General features: G+C 43.2%; 2 long non-coding RNA genes across 3 annotated transcripts; one reads left to right on the plus strand and one right to left on the minus strand.

The window, feature by feature from the left end:
* The first annotated feature begins 15311 nt into the window (after positions 1-15311).
* On the plus strand, positions 15312-17050 carry LOC311056429. Its single transcript, XR_014601877.1, has 3 exons — positions 15312-15441; positions 16011-16259; positions 16935-17050. It is a non-coding gene; the product is annotated as an uncharacterized lncRNA (long non-coding RNA).
* A 1610-nt stretch (positions 17051-18660) lies between these two features.
* On the minus strand, positions 18661-21872 carry LOC311055904. 2 transcript variants are annotated; one of them, XR_014601828.1, is made up of 3 exons: positions 21751-21872; positions 20386-20562; positions 18661-19962 (listed from the first exon to the last, which is right to left on the minus strand). It is a non-coding gene; the product is annotated as an uncharacterized lncRNA (long non-coding RNA). The 2 variants fall into 2 exon arrangements; XR_014601829.1 differs by having other exon boundaries at positions 21640-21865.
* Between the last annotated feature and the right edge of the window lie 398 nt (positions 21873-22270).

Below are 22270 nucleotides of genomic sequence, written 5' to 3' on the forward strand. Positions count from 1 at the left end.
TGAGGTTGTGTATAGAAGGCCCTCGGCTTCAAGTGGAAGATAGATACCATGACTTTATTTAATTGGCAGTGGGTTCTATACTTAGAGCATGATTAAAATAACTGTCACATGTTTATGTATTATTTTTGATATACAGCCAACTGAATGTTGTAGAATGTTTAAATGAATAATAAACAAAAGTAAGGAAACAGGTGGAGTCATTTAGCATTCAGAATATTGGCAAAATATATATACGTAGGCTACAGTATTCTGCCTTGCATTATACTTGCTATGCTATTGTCTATGCAGCGACATTCTGTAGTTCACAACTGCAGAGAGAAATTGCTGTAGGCCTACATATAAATCATGGGTGCACAGACTCAAACAACCACAACAGCAACTTGCTGAAATGTTTTTGGTCGGCTAAAGCATATATGATGTCTGATAATTTATTTATTTGTATTGTATTTATCAACCTTATTTAACAACAAAAATACACAGCAAATTTCACAGCAGCCACACAGTGCTGCTGTGAAAGAGTATTCCACAAAGCAATGACATTATACATAAAGTATCACATGAACATATGACCATTACACACATCACACATCAGACAGACGGGACATTCACACCTATTTCTTAGTGTTCAGAGCATTAATTGATGTGGGATGCATGAGTCTTTGAACCATTTAATCTGCATCTGAGGAGGTGATATTCAGAATGCAGAATGTGGGAGGGGTCTGATATGATTATGTGGGCCTGTGTGATCATTGACTGTTCAATAATGTTTAGTAGGAGGGCTGTTATCTTATTCAAATTACTTTCACGGCTGTGTGGACCAGACAGGAGATTGATTTAATCCACTGTACTGTTAATCTGATTATACACTTTATACAAAAAGGTTTAGTATGAAGTCATATGAATGTCATTCTGTTCTCAATTATAACCCATGAAAACAGTTCAGCCTCTGTGACAAAGTGGAGATGGTTTATACACCCTGGATGTAGAGGGATCAAAGAGTTATACAAATCATTCACATGAGATAATGAGTTCAACTTCTTCTCCCCTTTTCTCTGACTCTACTTGACATCTGTTGTGGTTGGTTTCAGGAGCAAAGACCCCCATATTCCATCTTCTATGTACATGCACGATGTACACAACTACAACATCTCTGTAGTAGAGGATCCTGACCCATGTGTTGGAGATTGAACACAATCCTCCACCTGCTCAGGATGTTTTGAAGAACCATCTGTTTGTTGAGCATGGAGACAAATATCTCACAAATATGTGACCAGTAAATTGATTATTTTTAGTGTTTTTTTTTTCCTTTTCCTTTTTTCCATTTACTTAAATAGGGGATCAGAGCTACAACATGAGCTATCTATCACTTGATAGATTGACAGAAACCTTTTTGGTTTGTTTAGTTTCAATATATTTAATGAATACTTTACCCAACCAATGAATTTGGTGGAATTTGGTGGATTATCAGAAATATCCTTTTTATTTTAGTTCAATAAATAAACAATTATTCCATTGAACTCATTGAGTAACATCAGATTACATGTGTGTAACCTGGGGTCTGCTTAGTATGCTGGAGGAAAGACACTGAAGGATGTGAAGGAGAATGATGGTGTTTTTATTAACAGAAAGTCCAAACCAATTTCTAGCAGGAGGAACACTGCTTTTTATGGCATAAATTGCCTTATACAGGTACATCCACTGGTGTAGGCCTATTGGTGTGATTTGGCTGCAATGTTTAAATGTAACCCTCAAGAATGAAATCATGCCATTTTGAAGCAGAAACAAGCTTTGGGTTAGCAGGTAGGAGCTGCAATCACTTTTTGTCAGGTGGTGTATTGTACCATATTACTAAAACACTTATTAAACATTACTTATGATAAAGCCAATGTAGTCTGTCCAATCAAGCTCAAGGTGTTATTTCATTGTCACACACTCATTGTCACACACACACACACACACACACACACACACACACACACACACACACACACACACACACACAAATATATCTTGGATTTTATTTAGCTCAACGTTGAGAAATGAAAAAGTTTCAAACTTCAAAAGTTTCAAACTTCAAAAGTTTCAAACTACTTCAACTGGACATGACATAAAACTGATGACTGTTTGTATCCTATGTGACAGGGTCAAAGCAGGGGGGTGAAACCAAATTGTAACATTTTTTATTGATGATGAAAAACCTGTATTACGCACTTAAAAACATCATTCTCTTAACTATATTTCTGCACTGCATGTTTTATGGTTGACAATGTATTTCCCCCCGGTCCCCGAGCCACTTGACATTGGACTCCCCTATAGGCTGTGTGACATTGGCCTTGTGACAGCGGACGGCCAATGTCCCCAGGTCACGCTGGTGGCAGAGCGAATGAGGGCGGAGTAGGGTGTGGCCCACCTTATTCAAAAGTGAGCGCGAGCCACTTGGACAGCAGAGAGACAGGCATACAGGGCAGTGTGGAAGTGACAGCCAGAAGGGACGGTTGTGCACAGGAGGAGCAGACATACCACGGAGCAGAGGTGGGGAATACAGTGATCGCGGCACGTACCAAGCCACCAGCAGCGGACGGTGAGCAGACGGCGCAGTAGCAGCAGAGACGGGGAGGACAGACAGACGAACCAAGGAACGGAGGAGAGGTCCAGTGGCGATAACGTTGCGCGCTTCACACCCTCAAAGCCAGACGTACAGTCTGGCGGGCGAGTAAGTGTCCTTCTATGCAACGTTACCTTTATAAACCCACGGTCCTAAACCTCATATGTGAAATATACCTGAACAGATGAACTGGTTCTAGTTTCTATGATTGCAGGCAATACGCACGAAGACAAGAAGAGACAGTGATTCCTGGCCTAAACCCCCGCTCCAGTTAAACCCCATATAAGGACATTCCCACCTTTTGCATTGAACCGTGATGAGTATATGACATATAGCAATTGAATTGGCACTTGGCACTTTACTGCTTCAGTAATAGTTGGCACTTTAACGCTAAATTCATTATTTATTTGCTATAGTTTGCACAAGCCCTGTCTGTTTTTAGTGTTTGGTGATTGTCTGTATTCCTGTATTTTAGTTAGTTAGTGGGCGCATTAGGAGGTTGAGGTTTTAGAATTAGTGTTATATTTTGTTTATGCTTTTCAATATTTTATGGCTTATAGACGCCACTGTATTAGCTTAATAAAATAGATTACCTTTTTATACAAACCTGTTTCCGTCCAGCTTTCTCCAAGGGATATGTGTTGAAGTGTTGTTCTCATTTAAAAGTATTGTACTTACCTGGGTAAACTCGAACCTGTGAATAGCCTAAGAAAGAGTGTTACAGAGGACCCTACCTCTTAAAGAAAAAGGTGGCGTAGTCTTGCAGTACCTAACAAACAGTATTATTCTCACAGTAATTACGCACCCCGCACTTTACCGTGCAACTGATATTTTATTGTTGTGAGTTTAATGTGTATTGTTATTTATTTATTATTGAGACAAAGTAAAGAGTGTCAGCATTCTAAAAAGAAGTGGCAAGTTACATGTGACAACCTGGCCACCGTCACATATTTGGCGTAGCGCGGCAGGACTGGGTAGAGAACAACACAAAATCCCTAAGAGAAACTGTATTGAAATTTTGCTGTTTTGCTGCTTTTTGTTTTGTTTTGTTTGGTTGAATCAAGAAAGTAATGATGATGATGCCAGTGTATCCAGGGGCACCGTGGCTACCTAAGTTTTCGGGCATAGAAGGTGAGGAGAAATACAGGGAATGGAGAGAACAGATTAAAGGATTATTGGGCACTCAGGATTTAACAGAGGAGAAAAAAGTTGCTTTTGTAGTACAGACCCTTACTGAGGAAGCTAAGCGACAAATTAGTGTAATTGACAAGGAAGATCGCAATACAGTGGCCAAAGTCTTTAAATGTTTAGACACGTTGTATAAAACATCTGTTTCTGCTTCCCAAGCTCGTGCCTTGTTCTATGGCTGTGCGCAACGCGCAGGCGAAAGTGTGCAGGCTTATATTTTGAGGCTTAGAGAGTTGTTCTGCGGGCTGCGGCGGCTCGACCCAGACACCGCTCCCTCCGATGCCATTCTGCGAGAGCAGTTACTTGTAGGACTGTCTGAAGGCCCTCTGGGTCAAGCCTTAAGAATATATGCCCGTCGAAACCCCACAGAAGACTTCGCCGCCCTAAAAAATGAGGCCTTCCTACTAGACACTGAACATAGAAGAGAAGGGACTGCTGAAATCTTGTGCCATGCTGTTAAACCTGTCTCTATCCCAACACCCTCACAGGAATCTGAATGGAGAGAGAAACTGAAACAGGAGATTATGGAAGACGTCAAATCGCAAATGCAGGGGTTTACGCAGGAGCTCATGAAAGAGATCAGACCGCTCCTTCGACCCAACACCACCGATACACGACCTCGCGGTTCGCCTCCATCTGAACGACGCCGGGAGCCGTACCAACGCAACGAGTGGGATGAGGGAGGTAGGCCGATCTGTAGGAGCTGTAGGCAGTCTGGGCACATTGCTCGCTTTTGTAAATCTGACCCCAATCATTTAAACTAGTACGCCCTGTCGCCGAGGTCCGGGAGACAGGGGTGCAGCGCGCACTCGCCAGATCAAGGGCTAATGAAGTGTTTATTGGGGACTGTCCGACTATTGGGATCACTATGGGAGGAGTCCACTTAAGGGGGTTACTGGATACTGGGTCACAAGTCACATTAATGCAGCAAAGCTTATTTGAGGAAAAATTCTCACACCTAACGTTGGGAAATGGGCCCCTTGTTTTTAAATTACGCGCCGCTAATGGTCTTGACTTACCGTACACTGGCTATGCCATATTGGACCTAGAGCTGGAGGGAATGAAGATCCCAGGGAGAGGAGTTGTAATCGTGAAAGATGAACATTGTACTCAACCGCTGATTATTGGGATGAATGTCGTGAACGCTGTATGGCATGCCCTCTTTAAATGGCCTGGGAGGCCTGTGTTTCCATGTCAGCAGGGAAGGACGCTGTGGAAGGACGCATTCGCCACCTGTAGGAGGGTGGAGGCAGTGACGAACGAAGATGGGTCCATCGGTTATGTGTGGCCGGTCGGCCGGCGGAAGATTCGAATCCCCGCGCAGAGTGAAGTGATGATCTGGGGCCGCGCTTGGAGAGGACCAAATGGAGCGGACTACGAGGCCTTGATGGAAGCCTTGCCGGATGGAAAAGATTTGGGAGTGGCCCGTGCCCTCGTCACGGTGCGCCACGGACGTGTTCCCATACGAGTGTGCAACCCACACGCATATAGTCTGGTCCTGGACCGCCACCAGAAGCTGGGGAGGCTGTACCCGGTGGAAGAAGCGGATGTCCGAGGCGGCAGGGACCTGAGCCTGTCCCTGGGGACCGACGGAGAGGTGGAAGTGGCCGTAATCAGTGTGGAAGATGATGGACCACTGAAGACCCTGCCCGAAGAGATGGAAGTGTTGACGGAGCGTGATGACCTGCCGGAGGCGCAGAAGAGAGAGTTACACGAGATGTTGTGTCGGTGGAAGAAGGTGTTCGCCATCCATGACGAGGATTTTGGACGGACGGACGTCGTGCAACACCAGATACCGACCGGAGACGCGGCACCCATACGAGAGCGACACCGGCCGTTGCCGCCCTCCATGTACCGGGAGATGAAGACCCTCCTGAATGAGATGCTGGAGAAGGGAGTCATCAAGGAGAGTTGCAGTCCGTGGGCGGCACCTATCGTACTGGTCAAGAAGAAAGATGGCAGCTGGAGGTTCTGCGTCGACTACAGGAAACTTAACGCCGTGACGCACAAGGACGCCTTCCCCCTACCCAGGATAGAAGAGACGCTCACCAGCCTGACGAAGGCGCAATGGTTCTCCACGTTAGACCTGGCCAGCGGGTATTGGCAAGTAGGAATGTGTGACAGGGTCAAAGCAGGGGGGTGAAACCAAATTGTAACATTTTTTATTGATGATGAAAAACCTGTATTACGCACTTAAAAACATCATTCTCTTAACTATATTTCTGCACTGCATGTTTTATGGTTGACAATGTATTTCCCCCCGGTCCCCGAGCCACTTGACATTGGACTCCCCTATAGGCTGTGTGACATTGGCCTTGTGACAGCGGACGGCCAATGTCCCCAGGTCACGCTGGTGGCAGAGCGAATGAGGGCGGAGTAGGGTGTGGCCCACCTTATTCAAAAGTGAGCGCGAGCCACTTGGACAGCAGAGAGACAGGCATACAGGGCAGTGTGGAAGTGACAGCCAGAAGGGACGGTTGTGCACAGGAGGAGCAGACATACCACGGAGCAGAGGTGGGGAATACAGTGATCGCGGCACGTACCAAGCCACCAGCAGCAGACGGCGCAGTAGCAGCAGAGACGGGGAGGACAGACAGACGAACCAAGGAACGGAGGAGAGGTCCAGTGGCGATAACGTTGCGCGCTTCACACCCTCAAAGCCAGACGTACAGTCTGGCGGGCGAGTAAGTGTCCTTCTATGCAACGTTACCTTTATAAACCCACGGTCCTAAACCTCATATGTGAAATATACCTGAACAGATGAACTGGTTCTAGTTTCTATGATTGCAGGCAATACGCACGAAGACAAGAAGAGACAGTGATTCCTGGCCTAAACCCCTGCTCCAGTTAAACCCCATATAAGGACATTCCCACCTTTTGCATTGAACCGTGATGAGTATATGACATATAGCAATTGAATTGGCACTTGGCACTTTACTGCTTCAGTAATAGTTGGCACTTTAACGCTAAATTCATTATTTATTTGCTATAGTTTGCACAAGCCCTGTCTGTTTTTAGTGTTTGGTGATTGTCTGTATTCCTGTATTTTAGTTAGTTAGTGGGCGCATTAGGAGGTTGAGGTTTTAGAATTAGTGTTATATTTTGTTTATGCTTTTCAATATTTTATGGCTTATAGACGCCACTGTATTAGCTTAATAAAATAGATTACCTTTTTATACAAACCTGTTTCCGTCCAGCTTTCTCCAAGGGATATGTGTTGAAGTGTTGTTCTCATTTAAAAGTATTGTACTTACCTGGGTAAACTCGAACCTGTGAATAGCCTAAGAAAGAGTGTTACAGAGGACCCTACCTCTTAAATAAAAAGGTGGCGTAGTCTTGCAGTACCTAACAAACAGTATTATTCTCACAGTAATTACGCACCCCGCACTTTACCGTGCAACTGATATTTTATTGTTGTGAGTTTAATGTGTATTGTTATTTATTTATTATTGAGACAAAGTAAAGAGTGTCAGCATTCTAAAAAGAAGTGGCAAGTTACATGTGACAACCTGGCCACCGTCACAAATGGATCCCCGGGACCGGGAGAAGACCGCCTTTACGACCCCGCTGGGCCTGTTCGAGTTTCAACGCATGCCGTTCGGGCTTTGTAATGCGCCCGCGACGTTCCAGAGGCTGATGCAGCAGTGTCTGAGTGGTCAGGTGACAGAATCCTTGCTGGTATATCTTGATGACATTATAGTATATTCACCTGACTTCTCCTCTCATCTACAGCACCTCGAGCTCGTCTTCCAACGCCTGTGGAGACATGGACTGAAGCTGCGGTTAGACAAATGCAAACTTCTGCGGAGGGAAGTGCAATTTCTGGGCCATGTCGTGGACAAAGAGGGAGTGCGGCCCGATCCGGAGAAAGTGGTGGCAGTGCGGGACTGGACACCACCCTCAACGGTCCGCGAGGTCCGCGCGTTTCTAGGTCTAGCGGGTTACTATAGGCGTTTCGTGTCCTCTTTTGCTGCTATAGCACGACCCTTAAACAACTTATTGATAGGAATCCCAAATGACGTAAAATCCCACCAGTGTAAAGTCGAGTGGACTTCGGAGTGCCAGCGGGCGTTTGATGCGTTAAAGAGTGCCCTCACACAAGCCCCGGTGTTAGCGTATGCGGATTATACACAGCCTTTTGTGGTTTACACTGATGCGAGTGGCCGTGGGTTGGGAGCGGTTCTAGCCCAGGTCCAAGACGGTCACGAACGTGTAATAGCTTATGCAAGCCGCAGTCTCCACCCGACCGAGCAGAATGACGCAAATTATAGCTCGTTCAAATTGGAGCTTTTGGCCCTTAAATGGGCCGTGACCGAGAAGTTTAAAGATTATCTCACTGGCGCTCGATTCACAATATTCACGGACAATAACCCTGTTGCGCATCTCCAAACGGCTAGATTGGGAGCTGTGGAACAACGGTGGGCTGCTCAACTTGTGTCGTTTACTTTCGACATCAAGTATCGACCGGGCAAAAACAACGCCAACGCTGATGCCCTATCGCGGTTCCCAGTGCAGCCTGTAGATGTGGCGGCTGTACAATCGACGCCAGCAGCCCGGGAGGATGAGTGGAGAGAGACGCAGGATCGGGATCCAGATGTGCAGGTGGTGAAGAGGTGCGTGGAACGGGGGAGAGCCCCTAATATGGTGGAGAGGAAGAATTGGACTCGGGGAGCGCGGCAACTGTTACGCCAGTGGAACAAACTGATTATACGAAATCATGTGTTATATAGGAAGGTGACCGATCCTTATACCAAAGAACAATACTCACAGATCATTTGTCCAGGTTCACGCAGAGAGGAGGTATGGAGAGGAATACACACGGCCGCGGCGCATGCTGGGTTGGAGAGGACCTTGGCCCAGCTGCGACGTCGGTTCTATTGGCCAGGCATGGAGGGAGCGGTGCGTCAGTTACAACAGGGTTGTGTCGCCTGCAGCCTGCAGAGGAACAGGTCAGAGCCTCGGGCCCCCTTACAACCCTTTGAAGTCTCATATCCACTAGAAGTAATAGCCATTGATTTCCTCACATTAGGTAGGCCTGCTGATGCGTGGCAAAACATTCTGGTAGCTACTGACTTATTCACCCGTTATAGTTGGGCTATTGCCACCCGAGACCAGACTGCGCACACCACTGTCCGTGCGTTATGGACGCATATTATCCAGCCGTTCGGCTGTCCGGCCCGGTTCCACTCAGATCGAGGCCCCAACTTCGAGTCCGAGTTAATGCACCATTTATGTCAGACTTATGGTATTGCAAAAAGTCGCACCACTCCGTACCACCCGGCTGGGAACGGTGGAGTGGAACGATTTAATCAGACATTACTGAACATGTTGCGATCACTAGACACTGATAAACAAGGAAGATGGAATGAGCACTTACCCGAGTTAGTTCATGCTTATAACAACACGATCCATAGTGCTACGGGTTATGCCCCCGCCTACTTAATGTTTGGCCGACATTTGAGGCGCCCTATAGATGTCCAGTTAGGAGTGCAGTCAGCGCAAGAGCGCATGGGAGTGGGTGGCTGGGTACAGGACCACCAACAGAGAATGGCGACAGCTTATAGGACCGCAGGGGAGAGGATGGGAGAAACGGCCGAGAGGAGAAAGCAGGTTTATGACCGTAGGGCCGGTATTACACCCCTATTACCAGGAGAGAGAGTGTGGATTCGAAATAGGAAGAGAGATGGCCAGGGGAAATTGAGTACGTGGTGGGACCCCGAGCCTTACGCAGTGATGGAACAGGTGGGAGCTACGGGGTTGGTGTACCGAGTCAGACCCGAGAAGGGGGGGCGAGAAAAGACCATACATAGAAATGCGTTGAAAGTGTGTGTAGCCCCCAGGTCGCCCCACGAGGACCCCCCAGCTGTAGTGCAGCCCGAGCAGGTAGAAGCAACAACGCCGCAGTATTATGGGTTTCTCTCCGTCCCGAGAGCACCAGATGAGCCACGGCGCTCGGGAAGAGCAAATATAGGCCAGCCACCCCAGAGGTATGGACATGATTAGGGACAGTTGCAGGGACTGGCAACGGAAAAGTGGGGGGGGATGTGACAGGGTCAAAGCAGGGGGGTGAAACCAAATTGTAACATTTTTTATTGATGATGAAAAACCTGTATTACGCACTTAAAAACATCATTCTCTTAACTATATTTCTGCACTGCATGTTTTATGGTTGACAATGTATTTCCCCCCGGTCCCCGAGCCACTTGACATTGGACTCCCCTATAGGCTGTGTGACATTGGCCTTGTGACAGCGGACGGCCAATGTCCCCAGGTCACGCTGGTGGCAGAGCGAATGAGGGCGGAGTAGGGTGTGGCCCACCTTATTCAAAAGTGAGCGCGAGCCACTTGGACAGCAGAGAGACAGGCATACAGGGCAGTGTGGAAGTGACAGCCAGAAGGGACGGTTGTGCACAGGAGGAGCAGACATACCACGGAGCAGAGGTGGGGAATACAGTGATCGCGGCACGTACCAAGCCACCAGCAGCGGACGGTGAGCAGACGGCGCAGTAGCAGCAGAGACGGGGAGGACAGACAGACGAACCAAGGAACGGAGGAGAGGTCCAGTGGCGATAACGTTGCGCGCTTCACACCCTCAAAGCCAGACGTACAGTCTGGCGGGCGAGTAAGTGTCCTTCTATGCAACGTTACCTTTATAAACCCACGGTCCTAAACCTCATATGTGAAATATACCTGAACAGATGAACTGGTTCTAGTTTCTATGATTGCAGGCAATACGCACGAAGACAAGAAGAGACAGTGATTCCTGGCCTAAACCCCCGCTCCAGTTAAACCCCATATAAGGACATTCCCACCTTTTGCATTGAACCGTGATGAGTATATGACATATAGCAATTGAATTGGCACTTGGCACTTTACTGCTTCAGTAATAGTTGGCACTTTAACGCTAAATTCATTATTTATTTGCTATAGTTTGCACAAGCCCTGTCTGTTTTTAGTGTTTGGTGATTGTCTGTATTCCTGTATTTTAGTTAGTTAGTGGGCGCATTAGGAGGTTGAGGTTTTAGAATTAGTGTTATATTTTGTTTATGCTTTTCAATATTTTATGGCTTATAGACGCCACTGTATTAGCTTAATAAAATAGATTACCTTTTTATACAAACCTGTTTCCGTCCAGCTTTCTCCAAGGGATATGTGTTGAAGTGTTGTTCTCATTTAAAAGTATTGTACTTACCTGGGTAAACTCGAACCTGTGAATAGCCTAAGAAAGAGTGTTACAGAGGACCCTACCTCTTAAAGAAAAAGGTGGCGTAGTCTTGCAGTACCTAACAAACAGTATTATTCTCACAGTAATTACGCACCCCGCACTTTACCGTGCAACTGATATTTTATTGTTGTGAGTTTAATGTGTATTGTTATTTATTTATTATTGAGACAAAGTAAAGAGTGTCAGCATTCTAAAAAGAAGTGGCAAGTTACATGTGACAACCTGGCCACCGTCACACCTACACATTTGATATTTGACAGAAAACGACATATGAACATCCTAGCTCTTGTGTAAAATGTCAAACTGATTATAGTTTTACGTAAACATGGTACAGAAGGTGAGATTTATTGTGTTGCCAATTTTAAGATATCATGGATATCAACTAGTATTTTTTTTTAAAAACATGAACATTGACTTCATACACAACCAACATATTGGTGCTGTCAAGTGGAAACCTTGTATGTATAAAACTGGAAACAGAAAAAAATAACCTGCATTCTAAAGGATTCAATGCCGTTTTTAGAAAGACAATATGGCTGAAATTAAACTTATTTACAAGAACTTATGATTGGTAAAATATTTGTAAACCCCACACTTTTTGCTTCCATCTCTGAAGGTATCTCTGTCCTGAATAAAACCTAGGATAGCGGTTCAAACATTTATGGATCAGGGCCCACATGTAAATCCCTAAAATGTTGGCGGCCCACCCATCTGACCAGTTAACCAATTCAATCCGGGAACGCATACTGTGTCATTGCTATAACCATTATTTTATACTTTGGGCTATTCAAATATAGCAGATATAAGCTTGTGGCGTGGCATTCGGTACCACACTACGAGCTTGCATATCTGCTATATAACATTTTTAAATCAAATCTTTGCTTCTTGGGAGTCTACAAATGTCTATATCTTAACAGTTTTGTTTTTTACGGGGACAGAGCTCTGCTCTGTACACGTATTGTTATTGGCAGTATTCTGTCACTTCTTCTTCTTCTTCTTCTTCTTCTTCTTCTGCCACTTTTTGCAGTTCTGGCTGAACCGTGCAGTCGCTTTTTACGAAACTCGGCCATATGGTAGATGGTCATGAAAAACGATCAAAAAATAATTCTCACAATCTTTCGTCCAAAGGTGGCGCTATAGCACTCAATTGAAAATGCCAACTTTGACCAGGTACAACTCATGCCCTGTTTGACCTACAGCCATGAAACTTGGATACACATATGCGTCTCCTCATGCTGAACAACTTTCACACTCTGACTTTTGACCTCTGACCTTTAGATCTCCCACCATTTTGAATTATATGAAAAACAGTCATTGGCTCCTAACTTCTGCATTTTTTCACTTATGGAAAATCCGTTGGAATTTTTTGTAGAAAGTGGTCCAAAGTTCAAGTGTGAAACGTTTCGTGCAGATTGCTCAAAAATCCCAGGAGGAGATAGATTTTAACTATTACAGTTTTATGAAAATTATTCATCTGTGCCTAAAACATACATGCAGACTCACATTTCTTTGAAACTTTGCAGAAATGTACAGGGTCATTCCAAATATCACTGAAACCAATCTTACTCCAATTGGCCAAAAGGGGGCGCTATAGCAATTTTTTGAAAAGGCAGACTTTAAACAGGCATAAGTCATGCATCGTTTGGCCGAAAGTCGTGAAACTTGCTTACACATGTGCCTTGACTCATGAGGAACACACGTATCGATTTGACCATTAAGCTCCGCCCTTAGATTTTCCGCAATTTTGAGCAGTTTGAAAAATACTTGTTTTTGTCAGTTCTGGCTTAACCGTGCATACGCTTTTTACGAAACTCGGCCATATGGTAGATGCTCATGAAAAACTACCAAGAAATAATTCTCACACTCATTCGTCAAAGGGTGGCGCTATAGCACTCAATTGAAAGTGCCAACTTTGAACAGGTACAACTCATGCCCTGTTTGACCTACAACCATGAAACTTCGATACACACATGCGTCTCTTCATGCCCGACAACTTTCGTGGTCTGACTTTTGACCTCTGACCTTTAGATCGCCCACCATTTTGAATTATATGAAAAACAGTCATTGGCTCCTAACTTCTGCATTTTTTCACTTATGGAAAATCCGTTGGAAATTTTTGTAGGCAGTGGTCCAAAGTTCATGTGTAAAATGTTTCGTGCAGATTGCTCAAAAATCCCAGGAGGAGATAGATTTTAACTATTACAGTTTTATGAAAATTATTCATCTGTGCCTAAAACATACATGCAGACTCACATTTCTTTGAAACTTGGCAGAAATGTACAGGGTCATTCCAAATATCACTGAAACCAATCTCACTCCAATTGGCCAAAAGGGGGCGCTATAGCAATTTTTTGAAAAGGCAGACTTTAAACAGGCATAAGTCATGCCTCGTTTGGCCGAAAGTCGTGAAACTTGCTTACACATGCGCCTTGACTCATGAGGAACACATCTATCGCTTTGACCAGTAAGCTCCGCCCTTAGATTGTCCGCAATTTTGAGCAGTTTGAAAAACACTTAAACCCAGGATTTTTCAGCTATTTGCGTGAAACTGTATCATCTGTGTGATCTCCTTTTTCACAGTTACTTATCTGTTGGGCCAATGGCATCTCCCTTAAATGAAGGCCTCACAATCTCAGGGTCGCCAGTTCAAGCCTCACTTGATGCAGACTTAATTTAAGTTGAATTGCAAACAACATGACTGTATCATTGAATACATGTGCAACTGTTAAAGGTAATGATGAAATGCTTCTTGGAGAGAGTATGTTTTTGCAATGTATGACAAACTTCATTGTGAAAATAACCGATCTACAATCTCAAAACTTTTCAGATAGCAACATGTTTCTGAGCTTGTAGATCGGCTGCTTTCACTGGTTCACTTTTATCTTCAACAGATGACCTCAGCCTGGACAAAGCTATAGCCCTATAGGTAGTGTCTCAGCCTGTGAATCCAAAGGTCGAGAGTTTGATTCCTGTCAATGGCAATAGGTTGAGATGTCAATGGGTGAGGTTTTTCACCTGGGATTGCCCCCCTGCGTCCTATATATGACCACCTCAGCTGGGTTGGGCTGAAAAGAATATTCGCCTGTTGGAATAATTTGCTTTGTCTCAATTTCTATCTATTCCCTTTCCATGTCTTATTGTGCTATTATTGCACTTTGCTTTTTGTCTGTCTGTCTGTGGGTGGGTCATTCCACTTTTCAATTGCATTGCACAAAACATAACTGCATCAAATAATGCATGTGCAATTGTTAAAGATAACATGAAATGCTAATTTGAGAGTATTTCATGTTAAAGATAACATGAAATGCTTATTCAAAAGTATTGTTGTCAAAACTCTCTCTCTCTTCAATCTATTCCGTTTCCATGTCTCTCTCTCTCTCTATTCACTGGCCCCGTATTATCGCTGCTTGCAGCTATATTTATTTATCTTATAATTCCACTCCAACGGTGGCAAGGTGGCATATCCACCCTGGTACGGTAGGTGGCGGTATGCCCGTGAAGACACCATATTTTAGAGACGGTAGTCCACCTCTAAGACAGCGGAAGGAGTCCTGTTGACCCTTGACAGCGAGAAGATGGCGTTCCTTGGAAGAGTCGCGCAGTCTTTAGTGCACTTGGCTCATCTGGTGGAACAGAATAATATTTCTGAATCCAATGCTCATGACCGAGTTGAACAGATAATAGAGAATTTGGCAGAATATTCTGCCGTCACAGACACGAACATCAACGAGGTAGCTATCTCCAATCTCTTAGCTATCCGTGATCAACTTGTTGATGCGTTGCCTGCTCCGGTCAGGGAAAGGGGACGGCCAACTATTTACATCCCATTCGAAGTGATCGAGAGGTATTTACTGCAAGGGTTTAAAGTGAAGGACATAGCAGAGCTGTTTGGCGTAAGCCTCCGGACCATCCATCGGAGAATGCAAACCAACGGATTGAGGTAAATTCTCAACTCGACTGTGTAGCCACAAGCAACTAAGATCCTACCTACCGTCTATTATCCTCCATTCTTGACACCCAATTCATTAAACAGAAATGTTCTATGTGATTGTATCAAACGGCGACGAAATAACCAATATTGCACCTGTATGGACAGCTTGGATTATCCGCTTTGTCTCAGTCAAGAGTCAGTCAACTTTGTTTGAAAAACATGATTGAAAATCATTCAACGTCTTGCGTACCACCTGTTACAAACAAACACTACATGTATGTATTATTAATGCATGTATGTATTGATACGTCTGCTGCTGGGGATATTTTCAGAAAGTTGTATTTTTCTTTTGTTACAGAGTATCTGACACATACTCTGAAATGAGTGACGTCGAGCTAGATGAAGTTATAGCTGACATCCATATAGCTCACCCTAACACCGGATACAGAATGATGGGAGCATTCTTGCGTGCTAGAGGCCTGCGAGTGCAAAGTAAGTGTGTGTGTGTGTGTGTGTGTGTGTGTGTGTGTGTGTTGAATTGAATTGAATTGAATTGAGTGTGTGTGTGTGTGTGTGTGTGTGTGTGTGTGTGTGTGTGTGTATACAAATAATGCAGTATATGAAGTAATATTTCGATTATTTAGGGTTGGATTTTGTTATAGTAAATATTGATGTAGTGTTTATTCAGTAGCTGGTTTCTTCAGCTCTTTAATCCGGTATTTTCTTCGATTATTCTTACATGCCTCAATACATGTATTACATTATCTGAGTATTCTTTCAAAGTTGGCATACTGTAACCTCCCTTTCTTTCTACAGTACAGTACACTACAGTATATGTTAAACACCCAGTTTTCTATTAGTATGAATACTTATCAAAGTTGTAATGTCTTTTACATTTTAGCGTGGGATGTCATCCCCCTAAAGAGAGTCAGATTGTTTTAAAGCTTTGTGAATGATAAACTGGATTGGTATATCCTAGTAATTGTGATTAGAAAATAGTCAGTCCAATGTAGTTCTAATCTGTGGTGTACTGTATGTCCTTTTCTCCTTCTTATTAATAGCTGGAGATTTGTGGTTCATGCTGGAATAGACGGCTTCAGTCGTTTGATTGTTTTTCTGTCTGCTGCTACGAACAACCGAGCCGCTACGGTACTGCAGAGTTTCCTTGGTGCAGTCAACACATTTGGTTTGCCGTCTCGTGTACGCTCGGAAAAGGGTGGTGAGAACGTTGACGTCGCCCATTTCATGGTGGAAAACCGGGGTCCGAACCGGAACTCGCACATCACAGGAAGGAGTGTCCATAACCAACGGTATGCTTTTCATAGTAGGCTACTGTGTTTTAACAACTTGAACACTAGCATCGCTATTCTGGGAGGAACATTCTCTGAAAATTGTAGATGCGTTGTGAGCTTGTAATGTTGTATTGATTTGTTTTCGGCTAAAAGATATTTAGTTGACAGAAAAAAGACCGGAAAAAGTACACATAGCCGACCCCGGTCAACTAAGTATTACCCTATTAAGTATAGAGGTTTATGTGGTTAAGAAAACTATGCTAGCTTCTATTTTCATTTAGAGCACATGAGACAAAGCTTATTGTTCTCCAATTAAATTGATGTGGTTCCTTGGAAACAACTTTTGGGTACAATCCTTCTACACTGTTTAAGCGAGACATACCATTCAAACTTTTAAAATGTAGCTTTGATCAACTTGATAACAGACATCATAGTAGTTTTACATTTTAAGTAAGGACTCCTAGGGTAGACCAGCCAGACACGTTCTGAAGCCACAAGTGCTCATTCCCTCAGATAGCAATAATTGAACATTAAATTCCACTCAGAACATTCTAAAGGCCTACCATTTTAAACATCAGCCAACCACCTCAGACTACCGTTCATTACTGGCAAGGAATCAGACCAAAGTGCTTACTTTTTTGTCCTGTCACTCAATATTATTCACTTATCTTTTCTTTTTTATCAAAATTGTAGGATAGAGCGCCTATGGAGGGATGTGTACATGCAAGTCCTTGATGTGTTCCATCTTCTCTTCCGTAACCTTGAGAGAGAGGGGATGTTGAATCCTGATGACGAGGCACATCTTTTTGCACTCCATTGGACTTTTCTGCCTCAACTGCAGAGACAACTGGACTTCTTTATGGAGGCCTGGAACCATCACAGCTTGAGAACAGAAGGTAGCCAGTCTCCATACAGACTTTGGACACGATTCAGAAACCTTGAAGACTCGGATCAGGTATGACAACAGTTGGTTGTTACATTGTTTTAGGAACCACTATTTTCAATTGCAGCTAAAGGGCATATTGGCAACCAACCATGTTGTCTTTGAATACGCTAACTAAACATTCTGAAACAGTTAAAAGTTCCCACAGGCCTTTTAGTTTTGCAGTCTGAATACTAGAGCTACTTAAGTATCCAGTCTGCTGAAACGACAACAGTTGAATAAACTTTGCATTCTAATTGTCTTACAAGGTGGAGGCAGATTATGGAATTGATTGGACTGGACCATATGGCCACGATGACCGTGGAGGTTCTGGAGAAGTACTGCGAGTCCCAGAAGTGCAGCTGCAGCGACCACTTACTGCAGAGGACATTGCCAGATTACCCAACCCCAATGTTGACTTATTGGATGCACTTGACATCTACAATGCTACAGTGCAGCAGTTAACCACTTAAATAAAGTGCAAATGATATTTTTTGGTTAGAACTAAGTTGTTTATTTTGTATATATATATTCAGATGGTAATCACTGCTAGTGGTCTCCCCATCTTTACAGCGCTTTAATAAACAGACATTACGTTTTCAGGTGGGTTGCCAATTTCATATAATTTAATTTGTTTTTCCTGTATGAGTTAACTTCTGATTGGATGAAATTGGTATCCTTAACTGTAAATGCAGTTTTCTGTTTACTCAAAAGCCCTATTCAGAGGGTGCATTTCTCCTTTCCGACATGTCGCCTTTCCGACGTTGACTAACCCTATACCTAACCCTAACCCTAACCTTAACCGCACGCGGAAGCCACTAGTCGGAGTGGTGAGATGTCGGAATGGAAGGAGCACCCCCTATTCAGAATAGAGATCTAGTTAACATAAATATGTAATATGAAACACTGTGGCTATGATAAAAGCATAACTGATTGTACTGAAACAATCATTTTGCTGCATTTAAAACCTGTGAGCTTATACATACCATTGTATGATGTAGAGCAGGGGTCTTCAACAGGGGGTCCTCAGTTAATACGGGGGGGGGGGGGGGGGCCACACCAAATATTTTTGATTATAACTTATTTTTACATTAACCACTTGAACCATAGAACCTCTATTCTGAGGGGAATATTTGCCAAAAATAGCTGATCTACAAGCTCACAACGCCTCGCACTGCGAGGCGTTGTGAGCTAGTAGAACGGCTATTTTTGGCAAAAACTTTTGGTGTAGAGGTAAAATAAAAAGTACACATACAGAGCCAACCAATGGTACTAAATGAGTGTTTTAGTGGTTAAAGGGCTTACCATCAATCTAACAATAGATAAGTCAACAAACAAGAAAATGCATTAATTTACTCATCAGTGATGATGTAGATTGGCTTTTTGGGCTGAATGTTTTCCCCAAAATACAGACACCAGGTACTTGTGGTTAAAACACTGACATGAGTGCAGGATCAAGAGGTGCATTGATAAAAGTGACATAATAAAAAATGCAGCCAGCACAATTTTTTACACACCCCTCATTTAAGAAAGTCTTGGTAACAATTTTTAAGAAACTTGGAATGATATTTTACAGTGCTTTGAACAAATCATGAAATTTCAGATTTAACTTTAATCCCGTCCAGTCTAAGAAATTAAATGACAGTACTAAACACTATTCTTCATAGGCAATGACATAGCGTGGCAATTGGCAACACTAAGTGCATACATGAAGCTAAAGTAAAGTTTATCTTTTGAAAAACTAGACCTTTCCCTAAAGCCCCCAAAAGCATCACAGAATAACATGCATATTCACAAAGGTTTGCATTGCAACATGTACCAGGACATTGCACAAATTGTGAGCTTATTCTTAATTGTGATCACTGAGCAACGGTAATTATGAATTGAACTGTTTGAACTTATTTAAGAAATGCCAAATTTGTTAACATGTAGTGTTTTTAATGGGCCCCCAGTCTACACAAATAACGATGATTGATATTCTTCTCAGCATTCTCAATGTAGCTTTGTAAAGAACCTGTGATTTGGTAGGTCTCTTCCACAGTGCTGTCGTGGTCCTCATCTTCACTATCTAGCCTTGATATGTCATATCACTACTGCCATCACACCTGGGTCTCATGAAGTCATAATGTATAGTGCTTAACATGGCAACATTTCAACACACAAATGCATTTTTTTCACCATTAGTATTGACAGTCCACATATAGTTGTGTAAAAGCTTTCTTCCAGATGACATTGTGGTTAAGGGAAACCTCAGATTTTGGGACCTAAATCTGTACGGAATGTACACCTAATGATGCAAATGTTTCATGTCATTGGGCATACACTTCCATATTGTGTGTTGAATTACACAAGATATAGCATTTCCTCCTACACTATATAATCTCATATCAGAACGTGGCATTTTTCCATAGCATCATTCGATTGGCTCGGCAACAGATTTGAACAGTTAACACACATACAGGTGTCAATATTGTTAACCGTTTAAATATGCTGTCGAGTCAATCAGACTTAAGTTAGCACAGAGCCTGTTACTAGGCTATAACAATCCAGGTATAGCCTGGATGACGTTGTAATGCAGTGGTTCTCAAAGTGGGGTTCAGGGACCCTCAGGGTTCCTTGAGGCGTGCTCGCTGGAGGTGTGCAGGCTTTGCGAGTTCTCCAGCATCCTTCTTCTGTATGACAGCGTGGGCGGACCCTGAAGTTGAAGGCTGGGCTACCGAAGATGTTCCCTCTGAGCTGCCTGGTGTATTTCCTGGTTCTGTGCAGTTCCGATGATGTTCCTTCCCCAGCATCACAGTTCTGTTAGGAAAATAAGTATAAAATATAGCTAATGCATTAAAAAGCTATGACATTGATTAACATCCTCATCATTTTTATATATCTGTCAAAATAACACAAAGCTTGAGATCTTATTTCCAAGTTACATTTTAGCCTTTGCATAATCTTTCAAGGTCATCAAGGCTAGCTAGGGCAAGTGCTACCGGCTGAGGTGGAATCTGAAGAGGCGAGTCTTCAGATTACGGAGTGAGTCTGCAGTTCTAATTGCAATGGGGAGTTCATTCAATGGTTTGGGAGCCAGAAGGGAGAAGAGTCTGGGACGTGTGGAGCGTTGGCCCGGATGTTTTAGCGAAGGTTCTGACAGATTCCCTGTGTTAACTGATCTGAGAGAGCGGGAGGGCTTGTTGGGTTGGATCAGGCTTTGAAGATACGGGGGTGCCATACCTTTGGTTGCTTTGTAGACCAACGTCAGTGTTTTGTACTCTGTGCGGGCAGTAACTGGGAGCCAATGGAGGGAGAGGAGAAGGGGGGTGACATGTGAACATTTTGGCTGGTTGAAGACCAAGCGTGCTGCTGCATTCTGGATCATTTGGAGAGGGTTAAGTGCACATGCCGGCAGGCCTGTAAGGAGAGAGTTACAATAGTCAGGTTTTGATATGACTGATGCCTGGATAAGGAGCTGTGCTGAGGAAGGGTCTAATACTTTGAATGTTATAATGTGAACCTACAGGAACGAGTGATTGGGTCTTTTGACGTGTGTTAGTGGTGGTATAGCAGAGGAATATTGCATATTACATGAATCCAAAATATGAATAGATCATGTGTAAACAAAAAAACATGAACACTGATGATAGTGCTGTCAAACAAGTCTATGAAACCATCGATGAAATCTATGAAAAAGTTTAATTTGCAACACATTTATACAATATGTAGTGGGGGTCCCTGCTTCATCTCTTCCTCAGCTAAGGGGTTCTTGACCTAAAAAACGTTGAAGACCTCTGGCATATGCCACTCTTATGGGGGTGTCTACAGTGGTGTTAAGTAACTAAGTACATTTACTCAAGTACTGTACTTTACTGTACTGTACTACTACAATTTTGAGGTATTTTTTACTTCACTGGAGTATTTCCAATACTTGTACTTCTACTCCACTACACATCAGAGGCAAATATTGCACTTTTACTCCAATTCAATTATTTGAAAACTTTAGTTACTAGATACTTTGTAGATTTGGATTATTATTACATAACATACATTAACCACTTCAGCCCTATATACATTTCGGCCATATGAAAATGGCCTATCTACAATGCACTGTGAGCTTGTAGATCTGCTATTTTCAAACCATTCGAACACTTTTGAAATTAAGTACATGTTAATGCCAATACTTTGGTACTTTTACTCAAGTAAAGTTTGAATTCCGGACTTGTACTTATTTCTGCATTGCCGTTTTGATATTTTTACTTGAGTAAAAAATGTTTTTTCCACCACTGGGTGTCTGGCACCAAATAATCATATATACTTTCCATAACGTTACATAATACAAGACAGGGTGAACCATAGCACATACATCACAATCAAAACATATTAGTTTGTTGCAAAAAAATACTCTATACTATGCTAATAACAATGTTGTTGTGTCGTAGCGTTAGCGCAGCGTCTATGCTAAAAGCTAACGTTAGCTAAAATGTTCTTTACCTTAGGCCTAAGGTACGGAGGTAAACAGTTGTTCTTGCTGCTGCTCCAAAGCGGATTGCAACCAGTTTTAGGCTGGCGTAGTTAGAAATTGTGCGTGCATACGGTGCATACCATTAAACATTTCTTTTTTGATACATTCATCGAGTCTCCTCGCTGGTTCATAGCTCCCGAAGTAGACTTGACTTCATGCCTGGAGGCTGGAGCCCTGGGCCGCTCTGCTGCTGTGCTCTGCTGGAAGGCAGGGTGAAGCTGAAGATAGCAGACTACCTGCAGGGGAATACTGCCACCTAGCGTACCGGGTTGTGTATGTCACGGTTGGAGGAGAATATCTTGAAGGATTCGTACAATGACGTCACTTACCCGCGCCATCAATAGACAAGGAGGCATTTGAATTCTGTCAGCCACTGCACAGGGTAGGATTCGAAAATGAAAAAGCAATGTCATTTGCATTTGCTTTTTCATTCGGTCATAGAATGAGCACACCTGGAGATGAAATGTAAATGCTATTGAATTATACATTCATTTGTGTCTCAAAAAATGCATTTATTAGCTTAAGATGAAAAAGCAATAGCCTTATTTAATATACATTTTCTAAATAACCTTTTCATTTTAATATTGTCCATTATTTAGC

Source organism: Gymnoscopelus microlampas (genome assembly GCF_963454915.1).
Source record: "Gymnoscopelus microlampas genome assembly, chromosome: 11".
NCBI lineage: Eukaryota > Metazoa > Chordata > Actinopteri > Myctophiformes > Myctophidae > Gymnoscopelus > Gymnoscopelus microlampas.